Here is an 18,256-nt window from a genome sequence, read left to right as displayed (position 1 = left end):
ATAGCCTGGAGGGATGTGGCAGACACAGTAGTTCTTACAGAAGTCTCAACTTCTTTAAAAAGACTTTTGAAACTACCCTAAAGGCCATGTGCACTCCTACGAACACAAGTTGCTCATGGTTGCATGAGCACTTAGCACTGTATACGTGTAACCCTCTTTCATACATTGTTTGGGGCCCAGAGCTTATTGAGTCCCAAAAGGTAGGACATTCAAAGAGAATTGATTGTAACCAGAGCCACAGGTCCTCCTAGTTTTGTTTGGGTATAAATACACTCACTTGCGGCATCTGTGATGCAGGTTGGGAACCAATTTTGCTAAGACTCCTATCTCAAAGAATGCTATTAAAGGAAGCGTGTATATTCAGTTTTGACAGACCTACCACCATTGATGACTTGATGCAGATAACATACAGGAGGATCAAATAAAAGAAACGTTCCTTTATTGTATTCTCTTTGTTTGCATCTGTGTTTCACTATAAAGCATGGAGAATTAAATATGACTTGCAGTAATTAATCTTTGTCCGGAGGGAAAAATGGATTAAGTAGTACATGTTATATATACATATGAATTCTAACAAAGAATGGATAACATAATGACAAGGGCCAACCAAACACATTGTTCAAACCTCAAAGGATGCTGATTGCAATAGAACATCCAAGAATCACGAAGGGGAGGAGCAGAATGACACCAAATCAAGAAAACAAATCGAATCACATCACATGTTATTTATGTTGCAGTTCAGAGTGTCAGCTTGCCCCCTTGGTTATCAGATCAGAATAGTGAGACAATGAGCCAGCCTAACTCTTGGCAGGTTTCCTTACCAAGTGCCCTCCAAATGTTTTGGACAAGCCATTTGCCCATACTACTGTATTCCATTGTCAGTGAAAACACTAGGCTGGGTGAACTGTCTTTTTGTTAGAACATGATGGCAACATTTGATCAATCACTTTCTTCAGCTTCCAGGAACATCCACAGGTTTCTGGCTAGGACGTGGCACAGGAGTTGACTGGAATGATGTCCGTAGGTCGTTTTGTTGTCCCTGTTAGCAGAGAAGTATTCATTTTTTTAAAAAAAAGCTCATATTGGCTATTCACATATTTTCACAACATGCAATAGTTTTTGTGTACATAAGTAGATAAATCTCATATATTTTTTATTTAACAGATAATTGGATCACGCATAGTTAATTGTGGAATACAGTACTATTTACAAATATTGTTTGAATAGCTTAACTTTACCATAATTAACTTCCTTGTTTATTCCTAGCAAGTGACTTTGTACTTACAAATTCTGTTTTTTCTCAGGTCTCTGTTACTTCTCTCTCTTCTAAAAACTTCCCCTTCTGTTTTATTCCACTTTTGATCATTCTTCATTCCTTCTGTTTGCAGGATCATTCCAAATATGTCACAATCTCATGAAACTGTGTTGTGCTATTCATGGATTTTGCTTTATTTATTTCCATTCTTGATGTTGCCGTTGGACCACATCTTACTGAACTGACATTTGTGTGAACTGACATCACACAAGCTCCTGTGTGATGATTCCTGAATTTTACACTCTATTTTTAGGAAAATATGACTTGGATAAGAAGGCAGTACACAAGGTGACTGAGGATTCTTTCCAACACATGTAATTGCATTGTCCTGTTCACAGAATGTGATCCAAGTCTCAGATTAGGTTTAGAAGTACAGGTGTCCACAGGGGATCAAAAAGGTCAAGATGGCAGCCACAACTATGCTCCACCTCTTGATTTTTTTTTATCACCTCTCTACAGACACCCTTGGTTAGAAGGGAAATTTAGCTTGCCTTTGAATGTGAATTTATATAATTTTGTATTTTCAAATCAATGCACAAAGGAAAACATAGTTATTACACAAAAATACACATCTGGAGAAATGTGTGCCAAATATATAAAATGGTAGTGTAAGAAATGTACTTACAGGACAATAAACTTAACTAGATCAAAATGAAAAATTGAAACAAATTTTGATATAGCCACCCACCCCTAGGCTTGATGGTAATGTCTCCCATTTCTAATTCTTCCATGTTTGCTCAATACTTTCTGTCCTTCTGTTTCTTGAACCAAAAAACCCATTAAATGAGAAAACAACAGAATAGATCCATGGTGCCTATTATCTGCAATCCTCCAAATGGAAGCATTCCACTTTCTAGACTGTAATTGGAACACAAAGCATTGAAAACTCACAAACCTAAGGAAGACCGGAAGAGAATTTCATTTAATTAGCAGGAAGACACTTATTGATGAGCTGACAGTGAATTCTGTCATGAGAACAATTCCCTACCTCTGAGTCTCATTTGATTCAAACCCAAAAGATTCATTTCCGGCTAATTAGGAATGATTCACTGGATCATCTGAAGACTATTTCCAGTGCAGGAAGCCCTTGTTTATGTGGTTAGACCACAAGCAATGATCTGAAGCCCTTTTAAGAAAATGTATTGCTGGTTCCTTTCTTTCTTGCAGCTCTACTTTCTTCAAATGCATCAGGGTCAACCTCTGTCATGTGGTTATACTTCCCAGCCAGTGGGTATTTACTCAGAAGTAAGCTCCATCAACCTTTCTTCCAGGTAGACTCTGAACAGCTGCCTCATTGGGTCCATGGAAATTCCAGAGCCAGCCAATTGTTTTTTTAGCATTCTTGTTACATCAGTGAGCCATGAAGCCATTTACGTAGTTGTTTTTAGAATGGGGTGGAGAGGGAAAACTTGTTCCTATGGGAAACAGATGAACCTTGGATGTTGTTGGACTCGTAGCAGCACAACCAAACACTAGGAAAGGTTGCTGGGAATATAATTCAGTGACATCTGAAGAGCAGCAAGTTCTGTATCCTTGATTTAGCTGATGAGTCCTTTGCTTCATGCATTAGTAACATATAAGTGGCTTGGCAAATTAACAAAATCCATGTTACATGAATCAGTAAACCCAGACTGTTTCCACTATGTAATATATAACATATTTTGGTATAGTGGTTAAGGCACTGGGCTAGAAACGGGGACACTGTGAGTTTTAGTCCCACCTTAGGCATGAAGCTAGCTGGGTGACCTTGGGCCAGTCCCTCTCTCTCAGCCCTAGGAAGAAGAAGGCAAGGGCAAACCACTTCCAAAAACCATGCCAAGAAAACTGCAAGGACTAGCCCAGGCAGTCACTAGGAGTCAACACTGATTTGAAGGGAGAGGAGAGGAGAGGAGAGGAGAGGAGAGGAGAGGAGAGGAGAGGAGAGGAGAGGAGAGGAGAGGAGAGGAGAGGAGAGGAGAGGAGAGGAGAGGAGAGGAGAGGAGAAATTAATGGTCATAGATGCCTTTTTAGAGATAGTAGAAGAAAGATGTCCTTTTATTGGCAAAATATTATCAAGTCATCACTCAGTGCTGTGTTCCACATTGCATGAAAGTGTTGCATGTTTGTCTGGGCATGGAAAGAACATCTGCTGCAGATGTTTCCACTCTACATGCTGAAAACCCAACACTGAGGAAATGAAATGCAGTATGTTTTGGCTTACGTGTGCTCCTTTTGGAAAGTTGTTATACACTCACCTTGCTACCAATGTATCAGATAATACTGATAATCAAATAATTATAATCAAATAAATAATTATAATCAAATAAATAATCAGATAACACTTGCTATCAAAGTATCAGATAATATTGATCCCATGATGCTGTAGTGATGCTGGCCGGGAATAATCAGACTTGCAGTCCCAATAAGTTTAGAAGGGGCTAGGTTGGAAAGCCATAGCATTCACCTACCCACCCACCCACTCCCCTTCTGTATATGTCTAGCCTAAATGTAATGGAGGGACAGAGTACAATTTAAGTAATAACAAAAGTTCTTCTTCCCCCACTTAATTTCTCCCAATTAAGTTGGAGTAAGGCAAATTAGGAACTGAAAACATGTTCGCAGAAAGAAGATCAATCTGATTTGTTTGTTAGATTTCTCTCCTGCCTTTCCTTCAGGAGCTGAAGTCAGAGCAGCTAGTTTCCTTCTCCTTTTTCTCCCAAAATGGCAATTCTATGAGAGGGAGGTTGGGTGGAGAATGAGTGACTGGGGAAAGTCACCCAGGAAGCTTCCATGGCTGAGGGTGGAGTAGAATCTAGGTCTGCTTACTCCTAGTCCAAATCCTTAACTGCTACTAGCATTGCTAGGAAGGAATATTTAGCTGAGCTCTTGCCTCAACCCACGTGAGCTGCTGTATTTATTGTTTCAGAGTGACAAGCAAGAAAACAGCTGTATACCCCAAGCATTGATGATGATGATGATGATGATGATGATGATGATGATGATGATGATGAAAATGGCAATAACAACTACAGTTATGAAAATAAGGAGGGGAAAATGGTTAGTTTCAATAGGGCAATAGTCAATAAATTTTTCATGAAATCTCAGGTGAGAAAATTCTACACAAATGTGAAATGAATTAGAAATATCAACAGAAAAAAAATCAAAAATGGAGGGAGACAGTGGGCACCGTCTAGAAGTATGGTAGATATGATTGTCACCTTCATTGCTGACCTTTCTTGTAAAAGATGAGGACTAAGGACTTGGACCAATGGTGAGACAAGCAGGTATGGGTACTATTTGGTCCTTCAGGTATCATTTGAAGTCATTTAGCAAGGCTAATTGGAAGGAAAACAGTTCTTCATATAGTCCATAAGGAAGCAGTGGAATTCATTACTACAAGATGAGTTGATGGCGACTCATGGTGGTGGCTTTAAAAGAGAATTGGATAAATTCACGGAGATTGTCTATGTTTTGAGGGCAATTAGTCTTGAAGACTCAAAGTTACTTCTAGATTGGGGGTAGCATGCCTTTAAATATCAGTTGCAGGGAACCACAAGAGGGGCAAATCTCCACCTCCTGCTTGCTAACATCCCAGAGACACGTGCTCAATCACTGTGAGAAACAAAATACTGGACTAAGATGTGCTTTGTCCTATGCCAGCTGAACTATTCCTGGGTTCTTCTTTAACTCCAGCTCTCATCAACTCAGCCAGCATGGTCAGTGGGCAAGGGAAGTTGGCAGCTGCAGTCAATCATCTGGAGAGCTACAACCAATGCAAACAAATATACAGTACTTGCAAGGCTATGCAGAAGATTGCTATTCTAAACTCATCATGAAACTGTATTAGGAGGACCTTTCTGATCCAAGGGAAGATCACTAACTATGAAATGCTTTGGATCAGAAAGCTAGATTTGTTTTGTAGCTGAAAGAATGCAACAGAATGGTTGTACATTTCCTGAATGAGAGTTATTGGAACACATGATGGATTTGTAGGTAGACATGAACACCACATCTGATTGCCATATGGGCAATGTATTCAGCAATACAGGAAGAGAATGGTTAAGACAATGAATGTCCTCTAACTTCATTTGTTTTCTTTCTGTTTCCTCTTCAGCCCTGCTGAGTGCTGACAAAGGTACAATAATATTTTCCACATCTCCAAGGATTCTTTGCAATGTTTCAGCTGGTCCTGATTATTGCTTTGTATAACAGATCAGAAAGACAAGGAGGCAAGGAATCTTTTTAAAAAATCATTTCTTGTAGATCTAGCTAGTGGATTCCATTTTTTTATTACTAGTCCACTCAGATGGCTCCTTAGCCAAGACACACACACACAGATGTCTTTATCTGGAAGATCAGAGGTGAAAATAATATTTTGTACAGTTTTCAATTTGATCAAGAATGGCAGAAGAGATCTGAGTTATGAGGTTGGTTGAGAAAGATTTCTAAGAATTTTCCCCATTCTTTTAAGGAGGTTCCCCCTAATGGTGCTATTGTCACCACTAAAATTGAGGGAAAGTGTCTCCCTCCTGGAAAACTTCAGAGGAATTGTTCACCTGACTCCTTTGTCCACAGACATGGTGGAAAAATAGAAAAAGCTGCCTATGTTAGACTTTATTATAAATACAAAGGTTTGCTCTCCTGTAATGTCTTCCCCCTTTCCAAATGTGATTCTCTTTATGCTGAAATAAGAAGAGCCAGATGTTAACAAGTGCATTTTTACAGTAAAAGAAAAAAGCAGATACAGCCAGACCCAGATGTTATGGAAGCTCTCCAGACTGTTTCGATATTACTTATCTGAAACAAGTCTTCCTTTTTTTCCTACCGTTGAGTAAATATAGTTATCCAATATCATCCTAAAACATGATGATCAGAATATGATTTATTCCAGAAGTCATGATGATGACGTTGAATGGCTGGGCTAGATGTTTCTCTAGTTAGCAGAACTGACGGGAACCTGGCTTATTGGGCAGCATTCCATCTGGGAAGGGAAGAGGGGGTCAAAAGATGGTGGCCATGACTGTGTACTCAAAGTCTTGATCTATTTGTATCAAATGCATAACATACATAAAGAGGGGAGGGGCCATTTTGTGTGGTCATGGCCACCACTACCTTGATTTTTTTAATAACCTCCCCCCCACCCCTCACAGACACCTGGCAACACCATTCAAGAACTGCTAGATTAGATTAGTTAGAAGTTCTGAAATCTTGGAATTGGTAGAGGAAATCTTAAACCAAGAGCAGGAAGGTGTTTATTGTGTATTAGAAGCTATGCTGTCAATATACACTATCTGCAAAACTATAGAAGCTTGTTGTTCCTCCCATGTTTTTCTAGTAGATGTGCATACAATTCATATTCAAAGTTACTATCTTCTTGCCTGCAAGGGCAGGAAAATTTGATTCTACCAAATGCACAATCTGGCAAAGCAAGTAGGAAGATTGCAGGGATCTCATCTGGACTTCATATTCCACTTTCTCAGAATTTCTCCCTGTGTGCTATCCTCTCAAGGCCATCCAGAAATTCCAGTTTGTGTTAGTAGTTTGTAACTCATGTTGCACAGCATTGGCTGCTCCAACACCAAAAGCAGTTGAAAGATCAAGTGTAAAGCCCTCTCCAATCGGACAGTTTCTCACAATCTGATATCAGTCTTATTTATTACGTCCCTTGGAGTGAAATTTTACAGTTTACAGTGCCTTTCTTTGACCACATTTTTCTCAAGCTTTTTTCTATGAACATCAAAAAATTGCATCAGTGAACTCACTCTGGGGCACTTGCCCCAGGATCCCACTATCAGTTTGCAATTTAAGCAAAACAAGGACACACAAATAGTACATTCTTAGAAAGAGTTATGCTCTTGTTTCCTTCAGTTGGGTAACAGATTGACTCTTACAAACATGAAATAATAGAGTGGAAAGGGATCTTAAGTTTGTCTAGTCTCATCCTTTGCTACAGAAACCCTGATAGGTGGCCACCCAATTTCTGCTAGTAGAATTCTAATTTAAATCATTAATTTAATTTTTTTGTGGTTCACCATTCCTCTGTGAAACCACTTGAACTCTTAGGAAATTCTTCCTAATATTTAATTGACATCCCATTCCTTGTCATCGGTTTTGGCCCTACCAAATATTAACATAATTATTCATACCCCCAACATCCCGTGTCACATTCATGGGTCCTAAAGAGTCAATAACAGAGTTGTGAGCCCAAGGCACCCACCTGCCCTTCCTCCCAAAAGATGCACATCATTGATTTGAAGAGGCTGCTAGTATCTCTGAATCACTGAGCTGAATACTGTTGAGTCAGAAAATGCTTTATAAGAATCTCAGGCCCTGAGGGACCATCTAATGCAGCCTTCACAGAGCAATCAACCAAGCATATTGGGAAACTCACAAGACCAACATCTCCAGAAAGCTGCCCAGCCCCCTTTGAAAACCATCCTAATTGGCTGCTATTGCCACAACTACTAGCAGCCAATTCCTCAGTTTAATTGTGTGCTGTGTAAAAAGTATTTCCTTCTGTTGATCCTGAATATCATCTCCACTCTGTTGTGGCTATCAGGGTTCTTGGAACTATAGATGACTGTGAAATCTTGGAAGAAAAAGAGTAAGGTTAAGGTATCTATTGCAGCTTTTAAATTTTCCTCCAGCATTGGAAAAAAATGGCCCTGGAGGGCTCTGGGTACCAGAGGGCTGAATGTAGACTTTGGCCTAAGGATTGACTATCTCTCTTCTCAACCCCACAATCAACACTAGGAAGAGTTGGAAGCCAAGAACAGCTAAATCAGAAGCCAAGGATCCTGTGAAAATGGGATGAAGAGAAAGGAAAACATAGAGTAGATATTTGAGCTGAAGGATGGGAGGCCTGTAGTTCAGACAAAAGATCCAGTCTGACTCAGAGCTATTTACAGCTGGGCTACATCAAAGGGAAGGAATCTTGAGCTAGCGCCAATGTACAGTAGTGGTGATGGTGTTGGACCTGGATCATGGAAACCCAAGTTCAGCATCCATTTATTGAATTCCTTTGGCCAGTCACTGTCTTCCAATCCAAGAGGGGTTGTTCTTGAGGGGACAACATGAATGAAGACCTGCTGAGAAGTCACCATGAGCTCTCAAAGAAGTGGGATAGAAATGCAATCAGTTAATCAATACCAGATGTATTGGAGAACAATATTGCTTCATCTTTCCTCTGCTCTTTGCTCATACAATATATTGCCTATCACTGGTCTCATTTTCTTGTTTTCCATTGTAACACCATCCTTCCTACAAGTGCTGCTTCCTTTAGCTACATACTAGATAATCGCTCTACCACTTACCTAACCAGAATGGCTCACTTTGCTGGCAAGCACTGAGTTATCCAGGTATAATATATTAGTCAGGCAGAAAACAGTCTCCCACAGCCTGCTCCCTAAAGTACTTTGAATGCTGTATGAATGAATTAGGCTTTGTGCATCACTGCTAAATCCCTTTTCACATCCATTTTTGATGTGGTAAGGTGAGAGTGCACATATATATATATCTCCAAAACGTTATTTTATGGCAGTGTCAGCGGGGCTGCATTTTAGCTGTGCTGGCAGGGTGAGAAGTTTAGGGACAGGCAAAGTTTGTTGGCCATGAGGAGGTCCATAGTATAAGAGACAGCCAGTTTGGCTATGAGACCTCATGGAAGGCTTGTACAGCTCTAATGCACAAATACCCCATTCTGAGCTGAACTGATTCTTATCCCAGCAAACAGCATCAGTGGTTTCAACTTCTGGTTAAGAACCAAAATAATGAGCTATTCTTGCATGAGGTTTTCTCACACTTTTGCAGAGGTACATCCATAATTTTTTTTTCCATTTCTGCAACTCTCTGTATTTTTAGAACGAACCCTCTTAATATAGACTTTCTAAGCCTGTACATAGATACAAAGTGGGGTATCACTTTGTTCATGGCGTCACATACTCCCATGATGCAGTTCCACAAGGCAAAGAGACATCCTGAATCTTGGGTGCCCCATTGGAGCTACCATGCTACATCACAGCACCACTTTGCGGGCCTAGGATGGCCTGGTGTGCAGGTGTGCATACACAGAAGACATTCAGCCAAAGAAGGGTTCAGAAGACCAAATTATCTGCTGGAATGCTTTCAGTTGGAAGCATCAAGGCAAAGTGATCCATTTTTCCACTTGGAGCAAGTATCTCTCCAGCTTCTCCCCCACCTCACCCCCACTAATAGCATTTAAATACTTATTACAAGTTTTTAAATGTGTGGGGGTGTTTCTTTTATGCTGCCCAAAGCTATACCATAGCATTGCAGAAGTATGACATTAGGTGGATAGTTAGATTCTGATCCAGCAATTAATCCAAGAGGGGAGGATGAGATCATTACATATAGGCATTTCAAAGAACTAAAATTCTTTGGACTGATGATGTGACATCAAGTCAGTGTCAACTTTTAGCAGCCACGTAGATAGATTCTTTTTTCCAGGACAATCTGTCCCAGGCTTCAGATCCATCACCACTGTGGACAAGTCCATCTGCCTTGCAATATTCTCAAATACATCTGGATCGTCTATGAATATAGATGCTATGACTTTCATCGACATCACGAAAAGAGTTGCCAGTAGTAGAACTTAGGGGCAAGGTTATATCTCCTTGCAAATTCCTTCATAATCTAAAAATATTTAAACATAAATACAGTAACATATTCTAAGAACATAAGGACATTGGTTCCATGGCCCATCCAATCCAGCAGTCTCTTCTCATAGTGGTCAACCAATTGTACAAGGAAGAGGTACTGCAGACTTCTCCCAAAATTCCTCATGGAGAAGCAATAAAGATTTGGAAATTGTTATCTAAATTACAATTACGTTTTAAGCACTGTCCCCAAGGAAATATTTGCTCCTGGGATCAGCCTTCCAATGCTGGTTTTTATTTTTAAAAAAATCAGGACAAAGGAGACAGGAACCTCACTCCTGTTAAATCTGGTTATAGAACTGCATCTTTTAAGTCATTTCTGGTAAAACCACCTCAATAAAACCAGTAAGGCTTAAATGTAAGATAAATATGGAGGTGTTCTTATGAAAGAATTATCTTGTTAATCTCTCAAACATACATCAGGAGCATCTGTGGGGAGGGGGGGTCCAAAAAATCAAAATGGCAGCCACCCCCATGCAACCAAAGCCCCACTCCTTATTACATGTGTTCCATATGCAATATACATTAAAGAGATAGCTGTGATCAATGACTCTTCTGACCCCCTACAGACACTCCATTACTGATGCTTACCTGTTTTCTTGAACAAGCCCATGCTCTGAAAAATCCAAACTTCCCCATAACTTAATTTTGCCAGTGCACAAATTTTTGTGCTTTCCTTCTTTGAGAAGCATTTCAGTTCAGTTACCTGCCAGCAGGAATTAAGATTAAGTGGTAAGGATGAAGTGGTGCCTACTGGCTCTGCACTTGTTAAGTGCCCAATTTCATCCTGGAGTCTGCAGGTGGGATTCAGAGATTTGGAGGAAAGGACCAGAGTTTGGAAGAACAAAGCAAGATTTTGAATATGCTTAGTGTGCAGAAAAGCCAATCACTGGATGCTGGAAAGGGGGAAGAATAACAGATCTGCATAATAAGAAGGGTACTCCATGTTTCCAGTAAAGCTTTGGCTTAATTCAAGCTCCATATGTTGTAACCCAAAAAGTCTGGGTTCATATCTTTGGCATTTCCATTGACATCACTTCCATGTACACAACAGATCTGGAGCCCAGCTTGCGTGCCCTGTGTTTCAATGATTCACACAGAAGGCAATTATTTTAGAGCAGATAGATTTCTGGTCCAGTTTTGCCATCACTAGGAAGATGGTTTTGCTTTCAATTATAGCCCTGTTAGATCTTAGCGGAGGTACAAACATCTATTTGGTTTGCTTTTCTCCTCCCAACTGGGGGGAAACAGCCACAATTTGCTTGGCTACAAAAATGTCAGCAGGACAAATGGAGGGATTCCCAGTGCCACAAAAATGGGGTTTGGGGATGTATGTGAGCCAGGATGACCATCCTTGGGCAATGTGAATCAGTTAGTAGGACATGAAAGCCCTCTCTCTTCTTGAGATCCTAGAGAGCTGCTGCCCATCAGAGAAGGTATTAACTCTCGATGGACAAATGGTCAATCTTTCTATCTCTAGTGGTTCTTAAACTGTGATGTGAGTTTCTGCATATCTCAAATCACACAAAACAGAAAATACGCATTCATCTCTAGTTCCCATATGGATCTCTCAAAGATCTTTTAGGGAAATGCTCAACCATATGGATTGAGACACTTTAATATTATTCCCCTTTTAAGAAGTTCAGAGTAAGTGGGAGAGACATAATGGTGCAAAGAAAGACAGGACATACACAGAGACACACTTTGGCCACCCATTATATAAATGCAAGATTATCCCATTTCACCCATGAAAATGTCACTGAAACTCTCTTCTACTCTGAGAGAAATTTCAAAAGCAAATTCTCTTCATCAAAAGAGAAGTAGGAAGAGAATATGCAGGAGAGTTTTTCTGCACAGCACTAATGTTGGCATTTTCTCTCTTTTTTTAGAAAACTATTGGAAGGCCACTGGCTTGCAAGTAAGTATCATTCATACCTATTATAGACCACAGGATTGCAACATACTGCCAGAAGCCTAATTCTGCGCGCAAATTGGTTAATGTCATTGACTTTAGTAAATCAAGGCTTTTTAGCTATTCCATAGACTCAATGGGATTGTAACAGTTTGCTTCCAAGTCAAAGAACTACACACTGAATTCAGTTTTGCATGGCCCAAGTGTTTAGAAAGCTTATAGTTGAGTGTTTGCAAGAAAACACATTTTAGTTGGATGGATTTTTTTTTTTTTTTTTTTATCTGCGCTCAGTCGTTACCGACTCTGCAGTGACTGCTTGGACGAGTCCTTGCAGTTTTCAAGGCAAGGTGTTTTGGAAGTGGTTTGCCAGAGCCTCCTTCCTAGAGCGGAGCCCAGCTGGCAAGCACAGGAGGCAGGGTTTCCGTTGCTTTGCGCCCTTTTCGGGTGAGCACGGTTTTCACGTTTTACTGGCAACTACTCCCGACTCCTTTTTGCAAGGCGCCGCCAGAATTTTTCCTCCCACCAGAGTGAGAGTACCCAGTTATCTACTCACGTGAGTTTTCGAACTGTTGGGTTGACAGGAACTGGGGAGGAAACAGGAGCTCACCCTGTTAACGCGAAGGCTGGACTCCAACCGCTGAAGCATCGACCATTTCTGGCCGGCAACTTTCAGCATCATTAAGCCGCTGCGCCACCACGTCCCCTTAGTTGGATGGATAAATACCTCTAAAAGGCTTGAGAATGGAACCAAGGACTCAATTTCCTTAGTTGCATGATCTCTCTGTCTCATGCCAGGTTGTATGAATGGGTGGCTGAAACAGGCCAGTATGTGATCATCTAGCATCTGAAAAGTTATGCATGTGAGTTCAGTCTCTGCAGCAATGACAGCCACAATATAACTCTGATGGCAACCATATGCCCATTCCAGAGAGTTGAGTAACTTACTTACAGGCCCCCCTGAGAGGCTGACACTGACCATAGGTTTTTGGGGTTTTTTTTAATACAGTAAATCGCAGATGATTTGTACAGCCAGGACCTTTTGGGAATGACGTCAAAAGGTTTGCACAGCTAGCTTTTAAAATTGCTGCAGGCTTGCCCTAAATGACATTAAACCATAATAAATGAGGGTTGAGGGAGACATATATCGTTGCTAAATAACAAGCGTGCATTTGACTGCCCAGGCACCTTCAAGTTACCCTTTTGATTTCTGTTATTTATTGCATGAAACAAAGAAAGGATGATAACCCCAAGAACAAACAATGGAGCGTCAAGGCTAGTTGGTTTGCAGAGTTATCTGAACTCATTAAAATGTGAATCCTGGAAAATAATGCTCAAATTTGTGTAGTGTGGTATAGTATATTAATATAAAGATGACTGATGCCTGTTTATTAGCAATACCTTTATTAGCAGTGATCGCTCTACATGAAGTTGCTTCAACTGGCTCAGAAAGGTGCATATTCTTTCATCGGATAATGCCCAACCACAAATAATGTATGGAAGTTGGGGTAGGGAGGGGGACTCATCTAACATGGGTTGTCTCTTAGATAATCATAGGATGATGTAGGTATTCTGTAAAGGAGTAAGAGACAGCGAGTCGAGAGGAACCAGTGTATTTCTCAGGAAGAGTACCCACATCTATCTTTCTCTCTCTGTGTTTATGCCTTCAAGAACACATTCTTTGCACATTGTAAATTGCACATTCTTTGTCTGTGTCTCCTTCTGGACACTTTGCAAGGCACTTTTTTTCCCCCCAAAGTGAGAGCTTTGGTGATGGGAATATTTTGTAATATTCCATTTATTGAATGAAATACAACTGAGTGGATATTATAAGCTTGCAGAAATAAGCCCATAGCCAAAGATGTATGTGTAACCCTGAAGTAATATCTGGCATCTTAAAAGCTGAAATCCTAAAAGTTCTTTGCAACTTTATAACTAGGTAAAAACCCTTTTTCTTTTCAAGAAAACCTTATTTCCCAGGAAACCAGTTTATTGCCCAGAGAAAATCAACTATCCATCTAATGGCTGGTGCCAAAAATGTGCCAAACTTATATGAAACCTTTGAATAACTGCTAATGATAAGTGTTAGCTGGCATGAACATATTTAAAATATTTATATACTGTAGAGCTATACTGTGGCTTGTGGCTTGCTAGATGCTAATTGAGACAGATCTATTGAGAGTGTGTCTATTGTACACACTAATCTGCCCTCTGTGGCTGAAGAGTAGGGTGGCCCACCATCTTAGCCTGTCTCCATTATGGGTGGCTCTTTATCAAAGGGTCAGGTAAGACAAGGATAAGATAGTAGTACAAGTAGTCCAGATAACTGTCAGTCTTGACGAGGGTATACCAGGAGGTAACGTCAAGGAGCAAAGACAAGGATACAGGTACAGATCAGCACTTTGCTGCTCAAGGAAGTTCAGATGCCCCCAAAAGAACCCTATTATACTTCTCCCTCCCTAGGAAGAATCAGTAAAAACTCTGGGAAGATGAAATCTATGCCACTTGTAGCACCCGAAGTTCATGAAGCAGTACCAGAAGTTCTTGAGAACAACCAGATATCATTCTAGGAAGCTTGTTTACTATACCTTATCTTCTCATGGAAATATCCTTGATAAAATCATGATGATATTCTGGTTCCCTTGGAATGCAGTTTGTAACAACAGATTTGAGTAATTCAGCTGTCTAAGAACTTCTCAACCTATGAGCAATTCAGTCATCATCAAAGTGATTACCTCTCAATGTTAGGAATGTATTTTCTTGGACTTTCCAGTAAGCTTAATGAAAGCAAAACTTGATAAATAGTTTAATGATGATATTTTCTCCCAGGTCTTTGTTTTTACAAGAAACTCGTTCTTTGTCATTCTCTCTGAAGACAACAGTAACCAGAAATTCCAGTGTTTTGATGGGAACGTCAACTCTGACATCAAATGCTCTTCTCAAGATTTCCCAGAATTTCACTCAGCGTGGCTAATGGTTTTTACCTAGTGTAAGTTGAAAATGTCAAGTCTTCCCGCTTTTCTTACCTGAGAAACAGTCTCTGCTGGTTGGGAATAGGGCAGTAATTATCATGAGCAACAATCCATGTTCTCAATATTTAAGCAGAGTAAAAATGGCAATTTTATATGACCCAGTCTAATTTTCTGCCTCCATATTCTCAGTCCAGAGTTCAGCTGGAGTTATGCTTATTTATGGGGAAAATACATTCTGGAGTATAGTATCAGATGCTATCTTCATACACATTGCATTGTCATGGCTGACATTTTTACTTTTTTGACCATAACCAATGGATACCTTTGGATATGGAAGTCAGTCCTTCCAATGGAAGTGTGGTAACAAAAGAGGTCCTAGGTTGGATTTTCCCAATTTTCCACTCTGAAGATGAGTTGGACTATAGCTTTTACCACCAATGGCCAGCAAAGGCAATGCCTCTTGGAACTGATGGAAGCTGAGATCCAACATATCTGAAAGGCATTTGGATCATGAAAATGAGTTGAGATATATATGATTCTGTCAGCCTTACCAGGTAGACCAGACAAGAAACATGACCAGATAAGCTAATTCTACTTTATTATAAAGCTACATTAGCAAAGTCTTGCAAGTCTGAAAGTACAGTTTTCCTGCCATCTCCTTTACAGCCTGAGAAACTAGGGACGGTCCCTTCTGAGCCTCTTGCTCTGCCCACTATCCAGCTGAGGGCTATGCTGTCTCTTATCTGACCACTCCCTAGGCAGCATCTCTTCACCCTGTCTCCCAAGGTCTTTCCCACATACCATTACAGATTCCTTCCTTAAATGTCCCTGGAGCAGCTTGGTTGTTTCTTGGCTCAGCAGCTTGGGCCCAAAGAGACGCATGTGGCTGTTCATCTCATTTCTATCACTGGCCCTAAGAGAGGAATTCTTTTGTAAGAGCTCTCTGTCCATCCCCTGCAGCCTGACGTTTAGAAGAGAAAAAAGAGAATATGAGAAAAGAGAATGAGAAAAAAAACAAGGGTATCAAAAAGAGGGGGAGATGCATGTCAGAGACATCCAGCTCTTCAGAAACACATTCATGTGTATGATCGTGCACAAAATATTCCTTCAGAAAGAGTAGGAAGAATTTGGTTGGGCAGTTATGGATATCAAGAAATCATAAGTTCCAAAGATAAGGTGCCACTTAATTTAAATTAATTTAATTTAATTTAATTTAATTTAATTTAATTTAATTTAATTTAATTTAATTTAATTTAATTTAATAAAGATGCTGCAAGCAGAGAACTGCCAAGCTGAAAAAGCACATGTAAAAGAAAAAGAAGCTGATTCCATTTCTGAATTTGACAGGTTCTGCCATAATCGGATGCATTTTCCTGTCTTCATCTCTTTCCCCCAGCTCCAGTGCTTCTCCATCAGATTCTGCTTGGCATTGTCCTTGGCTGCCAAGAACAGATTGTTTTGGCATTGCCAGAGTAATTTTTAAAAATTAAATATTGGTGATCCTATCCATTGTCTATTCCGAATGATATCTGCCATCCCCAGATATTATTCAGATACCTGGATAATGGGTAGGATCTGGTATTAGACTTACTTTGCTAACTAAATCAAACCAGGTTAAATGACCGTAAGGCGATTATGAGGCGGTTGCATGTTGCCGAAGGGCAGACTGTTTACCCAATCACAAGATATTTTCACAGGCAATTTTGCTTAAAGTTTGAAGGTAAGATTAACTAGATCATACACATGAACCTGTTTCTGAAGAGCTGGATCAGGCTACAATAAGTCTGATTTTTTTTTCCTTCGTTTTTTCCGTGTGAGCAGTGATGCAAAAAGGATTTATTTTGAAATGGAAGCACACATGTACATGCACACACAACCTTTGATATTAAAAATAGTTTTACATCTTGGTATCGTCTGTTGCTGATTAATTTATGGTGGTGCAATAGTAATAAATTACTAACTTCTAGGAAGTTGCAGTCAAGGATGAAGATGTAAGGAGGGCTGTTGTTTAGAAGCTTCAGTTGCTGGCATTTAGGGACAAAATTATTGACTAGTTTTTTCCAGCATAAATCCCTAAAGAACAAGAAGGTATGAACATTAACAAACCATTAAGCAAATGTAGAAGTAGTTTGTTGGTAATATATTAATGGACCAGTCTAAGAGTCCGGTTTCCTTGGGAAGGCATTGAAGGATATGCCTCAGTAGGACAGCTCTATCTTCATTGTCTCTACTCTATAGAGACAATTTTAGAATTTAGAATGTGATAGGGACAAACCCTAATACCAGGTAGGAAAAACCTGTTTCTACTAATTGTCATTCCCTTTGAGGAAAAAAAAAATCCTTAAAAGTTTATTTTACAGAAGAAAATTGTGGTGTCATTCTCATGGGTAGAATGTAGTTTTCTTGCCTCTGTTGGTTGGGTCTGCCCAACATGCTAGACTAGATAAAATGTGTTCGAATAGTATGTGATTCAGTGTGTTGTGGGAACTCATTTGTAGCATCTTTTGTGACCCAAGCCATCACATTGAGGCATAATAGAGTTTGTTGGAGCATAACAATGTCATGCAAATGTACCAATTGTGTTTTCTTTACTCAGGTTTAACACGTGTGAACCCAACTATGGTGGCCAAGGAATACAAGTGGATGTTTTGTCTGTCATTATACAATAATCTTTCCAATGACATGCAACCCCTGGCTTCCATGCCTTAGAAAATATATCATGAAGAACTTCTCCCATTGGTCCCCCTCCTCCCCCCCCCCCCAGATTGGGATGCATGAGCAACTAAAGAGGTTTCCAAGTGCTAGAAATATGAATGGTGACTACAGCCAGCATCTTGACTTTTTTGACCCCCTCCCCCATATGGATGCCCTTGCATCCTCCATCACTTCGAGCTATAAAGGAACCTCAAGATCACCTTTAAAGATTATTCTAAATAAGTCATATGACCTCTGAGAAAGAGGTAGACAAGCAGGCACTCCTTTCACACTTTTGAGAAATTGGAGGGACATTTTAGCACAATTGTTCCTCTCCTTATTAAGTCTGGCATTAGTTTGCCCTAAATGATGACAGTGATTTCTAAAGACTGCTCTGCTTTCCATTTACCTACAATATTACCTTGTTATCTGATCTTCCAGAAAAGATAGTCTAAATTGAAAACCAATTCAAAACAAAGTCCTTGAACTGAACATAATTTAGTTCCAGTGAATGGGAAAATGAGGGCAGTCAGGAAGGCTTCAGAGTGATAGAAAGATGTAGAATGGAAAACAACAATCCCAGATGTTCTCCATTACCTCCAACAAGAAAAGCAGCTAAATGCTTCCCCCCCAAGAGAAATTAAAAATAAATTCTCAAGTGCTTTGAGAACCAGGTATCCAAACAGAAGATTGTTAAGAGAGACCTTTGAGA

General features: G+C 40.0%; 1 long non-coding RNA gene across 1 annotated transcript in view; it reads right to left on the bottom strand.

The window, feature by feature from the left end:
* Positions 1 to 446: 446 nt before the first annotated feature.
* The window catches only part of LOC148215977 (uncharacterized), a 28,402-nt gene continuing 10,592 nt past the window's right edge, over positions 447 to 18,256 (bottom strand). Inside the window, exons 3-5 of the long non-coding RNA XR_015796335.1 lie at positions 16,812 to 16,923; positions 15,652 to 15,811; positions 447 to 1,039 (exon numbers count right to left, since the gene is read on the bottom strand). This is a non-coding gene — a long non-coding RNA (uncharacterized LOC148215977). The remainder of the gene's footprint in view (positions 1,040 to 15,651; positions 15,812 to 16,811; positions 16,924 to 18,256) is intronic.

This window comes from Python bivittatus, unplaced genomic scaffold, assembly GCF_059951505.1.
Source record: "Python bivittatus isolate LINGU-HERP-01145 unplaced genomic scaffold, Pbiv_v1 ctg000330_np1212, whole genome shotgun sequence".
Lineage (NCBI taxonomy): Eukaryota > Metazoa > Chordata > Lepidosauria > Squamata > Pythonidae > Python > Python bivittatus.
This window is presented reverse-complemented; position numbering and strand designations above follow the sequence as displayed.